We start from the raw sequence: 14,580 nt of genomic DNA on the forward strand, positions 1-14,580 counted from the left end.
TTTTTTGTTGTTGTTTGATTATTAGCTCAGAAGCCAATGATGATATGAAATTTACCAACTTATTCTAGAAGTAAATGAATTGAACATTTTGCAGTTGCCATCAGCGGTTTTGTTGATGGATGTTTAATCAGCAGCAGCAAAATTCTGAATGGTTTTCTGTCCCCCTGCATCCAGTCATGTGACAGTCCCAAGAAGTTAAAGGCAAACACGTAAATTAATTATATTTATCTTCCTGCTAGTGTCTGGGTTACTCTTACTGGTTAAAGTCCACCCATCTGGAACTTCACGCAGGTTAAAATACACAAAATTTCAGGACACTATTTAATATGAGTCTGTCTGAGTTATGCCTCACAAAGACACAACTACTGTAAGACCTCAGGCTCTCTGTTGATTACAATGTTCTCTGTGTGATTTTCTGACCCCATGCTGGTAGTATGGTCTGAGCTTAAACCTTAAACAGTCAAAGTTGAAGGGGGAATAGAAAGTCAGTGAGGTAAAAAGCATTAAAGACGATATCCATACTTCTTCCGAGGGGTGAATGTACAGGATGCAGAGCGGATACATAAGTAGCGGTGCATGTCCATGTAAAGCTCCCCTGTAGAGTTGTGGTCAATTTGCTCTTGGTTTGCCCAGTTTAGCATGTAATTTAAAACTGGAATTAAGTAAATGATAACATGAATCTAATCCTCACTCACTTCCTTGTAGGTTAGAACAGTAATTTTATGGTTGTTTTCAACCTTTATTTTCAAGAAAATCTACCTAATATATTGACTTAAAAGTGAATTAATCTTTTCTACTTTGCAAATGGGATACTGCTCCCTAGACAATGATTTTCTGTTTAAAAGGCCCAGGCTCAAATCTTGTGTGCTACCTATACATCCCTCCGAGCAGCTGTCATGCAATTCCTTTACCCACTCCCAGCGAGCATGTGTAAGGGTTAGTGCCTTGGCGCTGCTTGCTCCCCACAGGCTTAGTTATTGGACGTTTTTCCTCCACATTTAGGACCAACAGGCTGTGTCCCTGGCTCCCCCTCACTCTGTGTTTACCCAGGCGGGGCGCCACCTCCCTTTCAGCAGGTTCACGTGGAGTTCTGGGGTTTCAACTGGCCAAGTGAAGTCTGTGTCAAGAAATCCCATCATCATGACATGGAAGAGAGGTTAGCAAGAATCACTGTGCTGCTGCACAGAGCAAGACAGTTAAATAAAGTCTGCTCTTATTGTGGGTACCTAACAGGCAGTTTCACTGATCGCTAGGAGGAATGCAGGGCATTAGTCAGCTAATACGAAAAGGGCAAATGAAATGGCTCAGAATAAAAATATTATCAGAGATTGTGGTAACTAAATGATGCTGTTCTTGCTGACTGGGCAGGTTAAGTTTTAAGATGTAATCCATCTCACATTTTAGGCATTTTAGTGTGACAGAGGATAATTAATGTGAGGCAAAAGTTTTCATAAGCCCTGCGGCTTCCAAGGCATTCATACAAGTGTTATGTGAGACAAGAGGAGAGGGAAAAAGACACCATGGGAGTGAAGACTGTGAAGAGGAGTGATACAGAAAGGAGGAAGACAAGGAGTCGGGTGGAATGCCCAAGAAAACAGAAGACAACACAAGAGACTGCAACTGTTGGATATTATCATCCTTTTGCAGCAGCAAAAAAAATTCCTGCAATGCAAATAAGCATGCACAAGCACATACATGCACGAACGGACAATCCACGGAATGCTGACAGCAACTGGTCCTCATGCGCCTTCAGTGTTGAGAGAGAATCTGAGGAATGGTATAAGGAGGAATTTCAGATCTCTAAAACAATCTTTCACTTTCCTCCTAGTGCAGGAATTTGAGATCTAACCGTTTTGTGAAAGCACTCAACATCTGAGACATATTCATCGACTAACGCAGCTCATATGCTATCGCTATCGTGTATCAGTGCTCCACCTAAACTGAAAACAAGGACAAATGCTTCTGTTCTATATGCTGGGACACAGCAGGTCGCAGGTTAACACTTAAACCAGCAGCCGTTCATGAAATATCGCTCTCCAAACTACAACTCTGTTCTCTCTGTGTCTTTCTTTCTCTATCTCTAATATCTTCTTCACTCAATGTTTCCTCTGGCACTCAGCTTCCCTGTCTGTGTGCATCAACAAACACAAGCGGCGAAACCAGCAACTGTATTAACAGATGGCCAGAGTCAATAAAACACACACAAATCAAGTGCTGGACACATCTGTTGTATGTAGAGTCTGACTAATCTTTCTGTGTGGCTCAACGGGAGTGATGGAATCACAGCAGCTTGGTCAGATTAGAGGGAACGGGGCAGATCACTCAGGGGACAGCAGGCAGCTTTGTAATGGATTGCAGGATGGAGATGAAGTCCGATCGAGGCTTGGGGGGGGGGACATGTTTTAGTCCGATAAAGTCAGTAGCATACATAGGAAGTAGAAATAAATGGGCCATCGTGGGTTACTGCTGAGGAACTTTTTGTTTTTAGTCGCTGTCACTTAAGCTTTTTGACAGTCAGTGTTATATGTGGTTTGGCCCTGAAAGTCTGATTTCATATGGAGTTTAAGGTGTGTACCTGCAGTAGAAGTGTGTCAGCTGTAAGCAGCTGAAACCTCCTCTGCACAGTGAGAACAGACAAAAAGTGATGTAGCAACTGCTACTTTAAAATTGCATATGTACTGATTGTGAACACTTCAATGAGGGCTGGAGAATAGAGGTTATTTTAATCATTTCTGAGTAACTGAAAGATTTTAACTGGAAAAAAAAAACGATATGAGAAACAAAGTATTAGCCACACTATACATTATTTAAATATAATTTAACTTGCCTGGTGGGAAAATATTAAGATATTGTTCAATAAACTCAGTCACACAGCACTTTTTTTAAGTAAGTGAGACATCCTGAAAAACACAACACAAAAAATAAAGTGTTTGATTTTTTGGAAACTCATAATAAAAACTTTCATTGATAAATCCCCTCGTAAGTATTTGTACCATCTAACCCAGTGCACTAAAGAGATGTTGCAGATTAAAAAGTTGCTTTCTTTAGTTATCTTCTTTAGCCAGGACATTTTTTCACAGCCACCAATTACTCAGCTTTTACATGATTCTATTAGTTTTTATTTTATCCGCTCTCTATATATTTTATATAAATAGTGTGTGTGGAATAGGCACAAGCAAGACACCATTTATTGCAGAGATGTCCATTTTACCAACCTCTGCATGCATGATTGGAAGGTCAGATATCACTGGTGAGATTTAATTAGTTATCAGCCACCATGAAAAGGCCAGCATTACTGTAGCTGGAGAGTTCCCGACGCCTGTAATTAGAAGTGCTGCCCAATATTAATCTCTATTTTCCTGAAAAACATTTAACAAAAGCAAAAAACAAATATCAGTTAGCGGCTGAAAAACCATTAATGCTGAAGAAAAACATAAAAAAGGTAATCAGATGAAGCTGATGAGCATTTGGGCTTTGTTAATTCTCAACAAATTATCTAATCCAGATGTTGCACTCTTAGTGTAAACACGGTGCCCTGTAGAATCATAAAACAAATAAGCATGAAAAAGGTTTAAAGTTTCAAACAGAGCCCAACCCCAGACTGAGACCTTTCAACTCCCCCCCCCAAAAGAAAGAAAAGAAAAGAAAAATCCACACCGCACACTCTGACTTTGTTGCCTTCTTGAAACAGGAAAATGTAAATATGGTAATATTTAGCACGTGTTTTAAAACAGATCAGTTTTCTCAAGCATTGGGGAAGCAGAAAAAGAGAGAGAGAAGACGAGAGCGACAGAGAGAGACTCAGACAGAGAGCAAAAGAAATGAAAAAAGCGGCCCACACACGATAGAAGGCCTCCCCAGAATTGTGTGTGTGTTCCACTCTCTGCGATGTGGACAGGCTGCGGCTTCCTATGTTTGCACACAGTACCACCGAGAGCTCTGGCCCGGTGCTGATGGCCTCAGCGCACTCCAAAACACCAAACTGGATCTGTCACACTGTGAGTCTAGAGAGTCAACAACAACTTAACAATAGGAAAACACCACTCCAATGGGTCATATCATCCGTCTGTGCGCCGCAGCCATTTTTCACGGAGGGAAAATAAGAGGAGGAGGAGAGAGAGAGAAAGAGAAAGGGTGAGAGAGCCAGAGGGAGGAGCAGAAATGGGAACATGCTGGACATATGGATGTGTTTAAGGACCACCAGGGAAGGGAAACTTGTGCATTTTCGCATAAAGCCCGATAAACTCCAAATATGTAATTACACGGGGTTTAGGGCTTGTCTGTTGCCGATTCATTCAGGAATTTCTGGTTACGTCTCTCTGAGAGTTCGGGTGTAACATGGCTCTTTATCGTTCTCAAGTGGCGGATCTGCTCAGCTTTAGTGCAGCCAGGCCTTCCACTCACACTTAGCCCTGGACCTGCTCAGTGTGAGAGTGCCATTGTGCCCCCACCTATTTAACAAGGCGGTGTGTGAAAGAGGAAAGCAGTCAAAAGAAATACCTCCTACTACATAAAAAAGCCAAAGGAGAGGGACCCTCGTAAACTACCTGCGGCACGTTTAAAGATTTCATCACGTAGCAATATTTATAGTTCTTCGATTCCTTGTCAGTGTTTGTAGCCAATTTGTTGTGCTCCAATAAATAGACTAGCTTATTTATCAGCACACCACATGGCAGCCATTTATTGCGGCTAACAAGAGGCAGATGTGTTTTGTATATGTTTTCACATGCAGGTTTGACGCTCTGACAGGCTGAGACAGATAGCCGAGATGTACAACCTCTGTCCTGACTGCAGGAATGGCTGTAAACATTGGCTCTGATTAAACCGGGCAAAACACAAACATGACTCTTTGGCCATCCTTGAGCCTTATTTGTCTTCCCATGACAAAGGTCTTTGAATCATACACGGGGTGCGTCATTTCGACTGCGACCGAGACATGCGAGCGCCCGGGGAGCGTGCACCTTTTCGTCGGCTGCCTGTGAGGCCTGGGTGTGTGTTTCTCTGTGCGTGTGAAATCCACTCCCGAGCGTAAACACAATGTGTGCCTACACTAACTGAGCGAGCATTCAAAAGTGTCTATTTCTTTGTACTGTCTTGTGTTGCGTGTGCGTGTATAATGTGTGTGCGTGTCTGAGTGTTGCCAATTACCCCAGCTATAAATACAAGATCCCCATCCGTCACTGAGTTTCTGGGTGGCTGCAGCGCCGCCATAATTGGTTTCAGATGGTCACCCAGATCTTTCTCTCTCGGCTGCAGCACCATCACACTGGCTGTGTGTGAGAGAAAGCCACAGGGGAGAGCGAGGTGGAGAGTGGAAAAAAAGAAGAGTGACAGGAGTGAATAAATACAGAGGGAGCACAGGAATAAACAAGCAGACACTAAATGTTTCTTTTGTTCTGAAGTTCTCGTCATCCTGCGTGTGGCGAGCCGGGGAGGGGAAGGAGAATTTAGCTTGTTAACGCAATAAGTGCTCGTGGCTTTTATTTTGGCGTGAGACTGCAGGGATACAATATTTGGATTAGAAACAATAAAACATGGTTATATTTGTTATCAGTTATGAATGCTCATGCAAATACAAAAAGTCAAATATTTGCTGCTTCATGACAGCATTACAGAAACACAAAAATATCATCATTAGTTACATTATTGTAAATTATAGCATCACCGGTAAGAACTTTTTAGTTCCAAAAACATCTATTTAGAATGTATGACTTTTGCTTAATGATATTTCTGTGACGTGTGATCTTACCCAAGGAATTAGTTAAACTAGGCTTAACTGTGAGTTCCCAATCTGGTCCCCGAGGACACATAATCAATGGACTTATTAACAATAAATTAGCAGACTAGACCTATTGATTTCCAAAGGAGAGGACATTGTGACTTGGTGACAGCTGGTAAGAGGTTGAGTCTGAAAAGGCTGGATCAAAAAGAATTACAGGCATAAATTGGTCCACTAAATCCAAAGCTTCATTGGCAGAAATTAAGACACGATGACGTCATTGATGGCATGTCAGAACATTCACCAGCGAGAAATTCATTTTACAGATGGTCCTGTTTTTCTTGTCTTTGTCCCTCCTGCTACGTTAGTATATAATGTCAGTTCAAATGTCCACTTAACAGGACATGTACACTTAATCTTATGCCTTTGAGATCATTAAGTGAAGGATTTTTAGTGTATTAGCTTACTAAACACTTACCCATGTAAAATACATGCGGCATTGTATAGATTACTCATTCCACCTTTAACAAACTCAACTTCTATAAGCTGCAAAACTTCTGTGAAAAAGAATGTGAGAGAATTTCCTTCATTACGAAACTGATTTTCACACAAACACTTTCACACTACTCCCACAGTCCTCTTCTCACTGCACTGCATCTGTGTTGGCCTAAGCTACCTGTTCTCATCACTGCCGTGGGAAAGCAGTTTGAGAGGCATTTTTTCACCCTCTTTGGTCCGTGCTAATGTGGAGGCGGCTCACCAATTATTACAGACGTTTCTAGTCAGTGAAGCCAAGAGCCTGCGGACACGCAGGAATCCTCCACTCCTATAAATCCATTAAATCCCTCTCATTAGAGCGCGGGCCTCATCACTGCGAGCCGGGATGCGTAGCGGCAGGCGCGTGCAGTTTCTCACACCGGGTGTCAGCCTGCCCTCGTGTGCTCCCTTCACACCACAGTCATTACTGGCTTGCTGGGGCTCTAATTGCCTCACTTTGTTCACAACAACACGACATCAGCACAACAACGCACGCAACGCTTATTTTAACTCAAACGTGCACTGTAAAGTTAAGTCAAAGTTAATGCATATACAAAGGCCTGCAGTGAAAAAGCCAGAGTAAAATGCAAGCGTCATCATTTAAACATATTAAAGACTAAACATGAGCAATACTAGTAAATGATCAGTAGCCGACAGCTGGCCAGCATTTCACTGTTTTAGTTACTATAATTACATTATCATGTTGCGTTAGTATATCTTAAGTTTTCCATATAAAAGTGAAGTCCTATTTTTCCTGTAATCCACAGAGCTATATAAAGGAATCAAATGGAAATACTCGAGCAAATCTGGACAAGCACCATATGTAAGTGTACTTGCTTGCTTTCATCCTTGGATCGTAGTGAATAAAGCAGGTTTCCATGTTTAATTTTAGCTCCACAAAGAAGCTGGCGAGCATTCATTACTTCAGCATACACTTGAAAAGAGGCAAACAAACATTCTCGAAAGCTCAGTCTAGCAGTGGGCTAACATTTATGGTTATTATCACTGATTTGATAAAACGCCCAGCTTTGGGCTACAAAATACATTCTAAAGACTTAAAACGAATGGTTTTTTTTGTTTTTTTTACGAGGAGCAATAGCAAAGTGAAGTCCAATTCAGTGGAAGGCCAATTTATAATATTATTCTATTTCCCATAATATAGTATGACACACTCTTAGATTTTATTGTTCGACTGGAAAGTGAGTGAAACAGGAAGCTAAAATAACAAACCCCACTTTTGCCAGGGCGAATTTATTGCAATCCAAAACATCCAACAGGATCAGAGCTCCATTTTTGAAAAGGAAAGTGCACAAGTTGTTTCTATAACACAGCGGAGCCTCAAACTTGATTTATACATGGGTCTATAAATCACTGTGGCATTTTCAACGGTGTCAGCTGAATCCTGTTTTTCACAGTATTCTCTAGCCCGTCTGTCTACAAGTGATACATCTGTGTTAGAGGGGATTAAGACATCAGAGCCTTTCAAGTTCAGTTTATGATAGAATATTAGAATTTCTGCATTTTAACAAATGGACAAGACCGTTGAAAAGAGTAGGCAAGAGAGAGAGTTTGTGTGGAGGAGGAGAGCTCTACCGTACAGAGTAAGAAGGATACTACTGGAGGATGAAGAGGAGGCAAGGAAAACGAAAGGAGGAAGACTGGGAGGTGAAGGAGAGGGCAGTAGGCACTCATCAGGAGGAGAGCTGAGAGGAGCGGAGGCCACAGCGTGGAGAGCAGGCCCTTGTGTAAATGGAGATGTACTAAACCTTTGCTAACCTGCGTTGCCCAAGATAAAATATTTATATATGCTATTGTGAGACAGAGCGCTGGGATGAGCAGAGCCTTAATTTGTTTTCCTCCAGGGTAAATTAATTCCCTCCCCATCATCAACAGAGTGAACCTGCAGTGATTACTGCCTGGTCTGTCTCTAGCTGCTCCTGGAACAAGCACTTGAGAGATTTTAATGGTCAAAGTCCAACTTGCAATTATACTTCATCTGCTCCATACATTTCCATAGATTAAAGGTGAAGCAGATGTGCTTGAGGTGGATGAATACTGTTTCCTCGCTGCCTTTTCTGCTCTCCTTTAACTTTGTATTCGTTTCCTCTCCAATCAGCGTGTTATTTCTTAACATTCGTTCTTAGGTGTTGATTATGAAAACAGTTTAAAACAGCATACTCACCAATGATTTGAAAAGTGCACACAGTCAACTCTTTATGCTTTAGATGTTGGCTACAATATAGTTCCAAGTGGGTATTTATGAGGACATCACTATAAGCAGTGTATACGTACGCACTGTACAGCACGACTTCTCGACACTGATAGATGTAAAAGCAGCATGCAAAGAGTGGAGGCGAGGGAAAATCTGTGTATGCTAACCATATGTAAAGCACACAGTCAAAGGACACAGAGTGCGAACAACACTGGGAGCCCAGCACAGATTGTCACTGATTGTCATACTATTACAGGCAAATAGCAACACTTGGTCGGCCGTCGACAGGGCATAATCATGTGTGACTAACAGCGATGGAGAGAGCGCTACAAAGGAAAGGCGAGATGGTGGAGGTACAGGCTCTTTGTCTCCCCTGCCATCTTCCTCATCTCTGAGTAGCCTGGAGGACGCACAGAACGGGAGATGATAAAAAGATGGAAGCCACTCAAAGTTCAAGGCAGACATGCCCTTTCATCTATTTCAAGACAATCATGTTGGGTTCTACATGTGCATTACTGCAAACTACCAATCTTTGCTGCCAACAGAAGTAGCCAAAAGCAGCAAGAAGTGAAGAGGTGGTGGCACAACTAACTCCTGCATAATACTTTTCTCTTGCAACTTTGATGGGTCTGGCTGTGGAATAGAAGTTCAAATATATGTAAGACAACACACTATTGTTCTTCTGTTTCAACCCCGTCTCCTTTATATCGCAACAGCAAATGCATTCTGACAGAGACATCAAGCCCACAGAATAGCAGTTCCATTTGCAGCAACTAAAGCATGGTTGACATTTTTCATGGTTGTGATTAGGCATTCAAATGAGTTTAAGGGTGAGTATGAGACGGGACATGTTTACTTTATTAACTGAAACCAAAGAGCTTTTGTTGCATAAATCATACCCAGAAGTCAGCACACATAAACGGAAAAAAAAAAGAAAGCTTGGGAGGAAATTAAAAACACACATACATTAAGTCACTTAAATTCAAATATCTCTGGCTGAGCAGTTACTTTACATGCAAAACGGATTTGTAATAATAAAGTAATTAAGAGCTTGGCCAATATGTCAGCCCCACACTCAAAGTAATTTATGTATTTTGACTTGATCATTTGTAGAAATGTATGTACATGTACATGGAGATTGGAGATGATGTTCCAAGCCCCAGGCCCACAGCAGCAAATTTCATACAGTCTTTGTATTTTAGACATGCGTATCATATGAATTCCCCCCAGCTGCATTTATGACTCTGCCATAGTCCTTGTGTATATATCTTATATCTTATGTCAAGTACAGTGGAGTAATCCACACTTTTCACCCCCTACCTCACAAGCACACAGAAAGGAAGTAGTGGTGATTCAGCAGCTCGGATAAGTCAGGCAACGGGTCAGTTGGGAAGCCAGTAAGTCCACCACAGCCCGTGCAGTCTTTGTCTTGTCCTTTAGCATTTCCTCAACACTGGTGGGCAACCACAGCAAGAAAATTACAACCGCTAAGCCCAATTTCCTCTCATGCACCAAGTAAATGCAAGTCCAATGTTAAGAACGGTTTTGATGTTGCTACATGCAGCAGAACCACAACTGGAACTGATGGACAATTAACTTTAACTGTAATTAACCCCAGTCAGTGCTACTGCTTAATCCTCATTGGAGAAGCAGCCTTTCCTGTGTTACTCATCCCGTGTTACTCATTAAATAACCCTGTACACACATATACACACACACACACACACACACATATATATATACACATACATATATATATATATATATACACATATACATATATACATATATATATATATATATATACATATATACATATATATACATATATACATATATATATACATATATACACATATATATATATATATACATATACATATATATATACATATACATATATATATACATATACATATACATATATATATACATATACATATATATATACATATACATATATATATACATATATATATATACATACATATACATACATACATACATATACATACATACATACATACATACATACATATATATATATATATATATATATATATATATATATATATATATATATATATATATATATATATGTATATATATGTATATATATGTGGCGGAGTCAGGAGGCCAGCAGTCAGACAGGACAGAGAGTGCAAAACAGTTCCTGCCACGCAGTCTGATAACGTGTTCATTTCACCCTTACAGTGGAGCAGAAGCCCATGGTTTAATGAATGTAACCTGAGCTCCTTGTTAAACAAACAGGCTGAACCTGTAAGGAAAACCTCCACATCGCCTTTTATTCATCTCTCATTAAAGTTTCTTAGACCTACAGTGAGAGCCAGACAAAACGGCTGCCTTCTATTTCTTTAATCTTTCAATTATAGTTACTGCGTTATTCTGCGTATTTTCATAAAGAAACATTAGAAGCTTGCTGCTGATGGGTTTTGCCCTTTTACAGAATGTGGATGGATAACCTAACTGATAATTCTTGACATGGCTATGGAAGGAAACACATGCTTGATGTAAAGATTCCAGATAAATGATATACATTCCCTTAATTGACATCTATCTGCCTCATACTTCATCCCGTCTCTCTTCTACCCATAATAGACCGATCTAGTCCAACTCTACATTCAAGCTACAAATCGTCTTCTAAACTTTTCAAACTTTATATTTTTACCTTTAGTTGACAGTTGACTTTGTTAGTAGGAAAGTGAGAAAGTTTTGCATGGATATACAGCGATAATAAGAAAAGATCTCTGCAGAAACACATTTTTTATTATTATTTTTTAGATGGTTATGTGGCCTATAATGAAAAAAAGATTCACCCTGCCCACCCTCTTAGTATATGCTTTGCCTCAGCTGCCTATCAAAAACCAATATCCTCAAATTTGATGCAAGTGTTGTTGTTTAAAATTAAGAAAGAAGCTGTGTCTAATGCAGTAAGCCAAACCTAGCTGCTGTGAACTCTAACCTCCTTCAACTGATCTCCATCTCCCCCTTGTTCTTCTTCCATCCTCTCTGTTCCCCCAAGAACTCGCTGTCCAATCTGTGCTGCTGAGGCCGAAAAGTAGACCAAGGATTTAGAGACCTACAAACCCCTTTGTGCCCCCCCTCCCCTACCCACTGCACAAATCCCCAATCCCCCAACCAACCCTCCTCTCCCACACCCCTCTTTTTTTTGACTCTCCAGTCATTTTTAAATACAGTAACACAATCTTAGGGAAAGCTGATATAATCTTTTCTAAACTATAAAAGTCAGTCACCCAGAAAAACATCTGCACGGTCAAATTTAAAACAAACTGTCAGAGAGTCCGGTGTCCCCATAAAGAGGGAGTAGAGCAGGAGGAGAGGTGGGGAGGGGTAAATGGTGGAAAATAAAGAGAAAGGGAGTGATTTTTAGGAGGGAGTTTTAGTGCTTTCCACTTGTGTTACTTAAACGCAAAGCTCCCTCAGGCTATCCGGATCCTTGCAGGGTAAAGCTAAGGCAAGAGCAACGTTACCAATCGTCTTTTATGGCTGCTTGAATTACCAAGTTACTGTCACTGTTTTACAGTCTCTTGACACCTGAGACATCCAAATATGCAAAAGTCCTCACAGCTAACACCTTAACAGGCCCACATTAGTGAAAAATTCACGTTTAGATGAAGCGTACGAAGCGCTGCTGTAGGTAGAATCAGTGCAGGGTAAACATTTAATTAAAATTGCACATTGAAACTTTTATTATCACACAAATGAAGCTGATTTCACTTTTAAAATATGCTTTTGTTAAACTGTACGCCACGCAAAGTGAAAATATAAAAAAGTGACTCCCAATTAGAGAAGCCTTATTAATGCAGTTAATAAAAACAATTAATAAAAAGCTGATGAAAACAAAACTGTTATCAGATCACAGTGTTTGCAACCGACGCCTCCTCAAACACAATTTGTTAATAGCACTCGGACAACAAACAAGCAGAAAGCAGTAATTGTTGGGTTACACTATGATGTTTTCAATATTCAGAATGTATTTCAGCCAGAATCACACTTTATTTATGAGCCTACGCAGAACAGCAAACTGATCCATGAATTCACGGCACCATCTAACATAATCTGACCATGGACGTCAGGAACAGAAGCTCAAGAAAGACTTCAACGTCTTTCTTTCTGATTTATATTTAGCCTTTTTCTCTTTTGTTAAAAATCTATTTCAGTCATAAAATCTAACAGCATCAGTCAGCATGACGGAGAAGCTGAAGACTCCTGTTCATGTCTTTGTTTAATACCAAATATGAAAGAGGAAAAATTCAATAACAGACACTATAGGATTTGGGTGATGTACGTCATTCATGCTTCAAACAATGTAAATTGACCATACAGTTTAAAAAAAGAGAGAGAGAAGAAATCAGAATGGACATATTGTTATTCATCTCAAGGCCTCAAATGTAAACGGGCCTCTACAGAAGGCATTATCCTGGAGTGAGTATAGCTAAACAATCCAACACACTTCAGTCCAATTTCCACGGGTTTTAGGTTAGAATGCCACTGAAGTACACGTTGAACAGGGGGGCACAGTGCCTGCTCTACTCTGCCCCGTCTGTTTTGAGCTGAGTGTTGGATTGGTTTAATTGATTTAATGGGAGAGCATGGAGTCATAGTGGGAGATGGGGAACATGGGATGCTTTAGGGAAGTCAAGTGTGTTGCACTACCTCAACTCGATCTTAGACTGCCTGTGTCAGCTGGCAGAAACAGCCGATGGTGATGATACATGACAGTAAACACAACAGGCGAGTACACACGAGCAGAAAGAGCCACACACGTGAATTTCCTTTCTCACATATAAACACACAGAAATCCATACACACTTGTTCCGAGCCTAGAACATCATGCACCCTGCTAATGGTTTGAATAACACCCAGAGTGGCCTGATAATGCCTTAGTGAGATGTGTTTGTGTGTGTGTGAATGCTGCGTGTTTGTATTCACACACAGTGTGAGGGACACAGTGGCAGAAGCCTGTGCTAATGCCACCCTGAATGGTGTGTCTAATTACTTGGCCTACAGATAGCTTTTAGCTAAATCACCCCGCCTTCTGAAGAGCCAGTATCAACAGTGACAAGGGCCTGGACAATTACATTAGCCCTCTCCCCATCCACCGGGTCCAGCACTAACAATCAGTGTGATTTGCAGCCGCTTCATTGTTGTCATCCCTCTCTCCATGACAATGATGTTTTCCCTGCTGGATAGACAGAGAGACACAGCGAACAACAGAGAGAGAAAAAGGAAAAAGAGAATGCAGAAGAGAGGCCAATATAAGAAGAGAGAGCGAAATAGAGAGGGGAGAGTTGACAGAGAGCTTACTTATGTTAATGTTTGCCCTGCTTGTGTGTTGGCTGCAGCAGAGAGCCGGATAAACCTGGGTGACAGCCGCAAGTGGAGAGAGCTGGTGAATTAATTGATGCTGGAGAGGGGTCTTCTGGATGGATTGCTCACCAGCCCACTGTGCCAAACACCACCACCACACACAGACACACATAAAACCACATTACACCAAGTACAGTAGCCACCCACAGAACAAGCCAAGTATCCAAATCACATTACAGCTAAAGTAGAACTTTCATTCAGCTCTACTTAGTCCTCTTGCATCTGCCAACTATAGCGTGAGTGAATGCAGAATACCGTTTCCCAACATGGATTTTTTACCTCAGACATTCCTCCGGTTTTATTTTCCCTATTTTTCTTTATCTATTTCTCTGACTTGCACATGACTTAACACACACCCAACACAAAATAAGCAAAACTTTTTTTTTTTAAAAGCCAGGGACTAACTTCACAGTGTCTAAATAGGAGGTCTTATGGTTCCTGAGTTCAAGGTCAAATGAAATTTAGCGTTCTAGCTACATCAAACCAGTTGTGCCAGTTTTGAGAACAAAGACTGACACGATTCCTCTGAAAGACCTTTCCTTACTTTTGAAAGCCTTTTTTTTTTTCTTTAACCTCCTAGGACCTGGCATCCACATATGTGGACATCACGTTTTGGGACTAAAATAAAAAGATTTGCTCTACAAGGGCCTAATTTCCACTTACGAGGATATTAGACTGCCACTGTTCTATCGAAATTTAA

At 40.8% G+C, this 14,580-nt stretch overlaps 1 long non-coding RNA gene across 1 annotated transcript in view; it reads right to left on the reverse strand.

Moving 5' to 3' along the window:
- Window positions 1-12,189: 12,189 nt before the first annotated feature.
- The window catches only part of LOC113015621 (uncharacterized), a 36,232-nt gene continuing 33,841 nt past the window's right edge, over window positions 12,190-14,580 (reverse strand). The window contains exons 3-4 of the long non-coding RNA XR_013905594.1: window positions 13,818-13,956; window positions 12,190-13,695 (exon numbers count right to left, since the gene is read on the reverse strand). This is a non-coding gene — a long non-coding RNA (uncharacterized LOC113015621). The remainder of the gene's footprint in view (window positions 13,696-13,817; window positions 13,957-14,580) is intronic.

Source organism: Astatotilapia calliptera, chromosome 23 (assembly GCF_964374335.1).
Source record: "Astatotilapia calliptera chromosome 23, fAstCal68.1, whole genome shotgun sequence".
In the NCBI taxonomy this organism is placed as follows: domain Eukaryota; kingdom Metazoa; phylum Chordata; class Actinopteri; order Cichliformes; family Cichlidae; genus Astatotilapia; species Astatotilapia calliptera.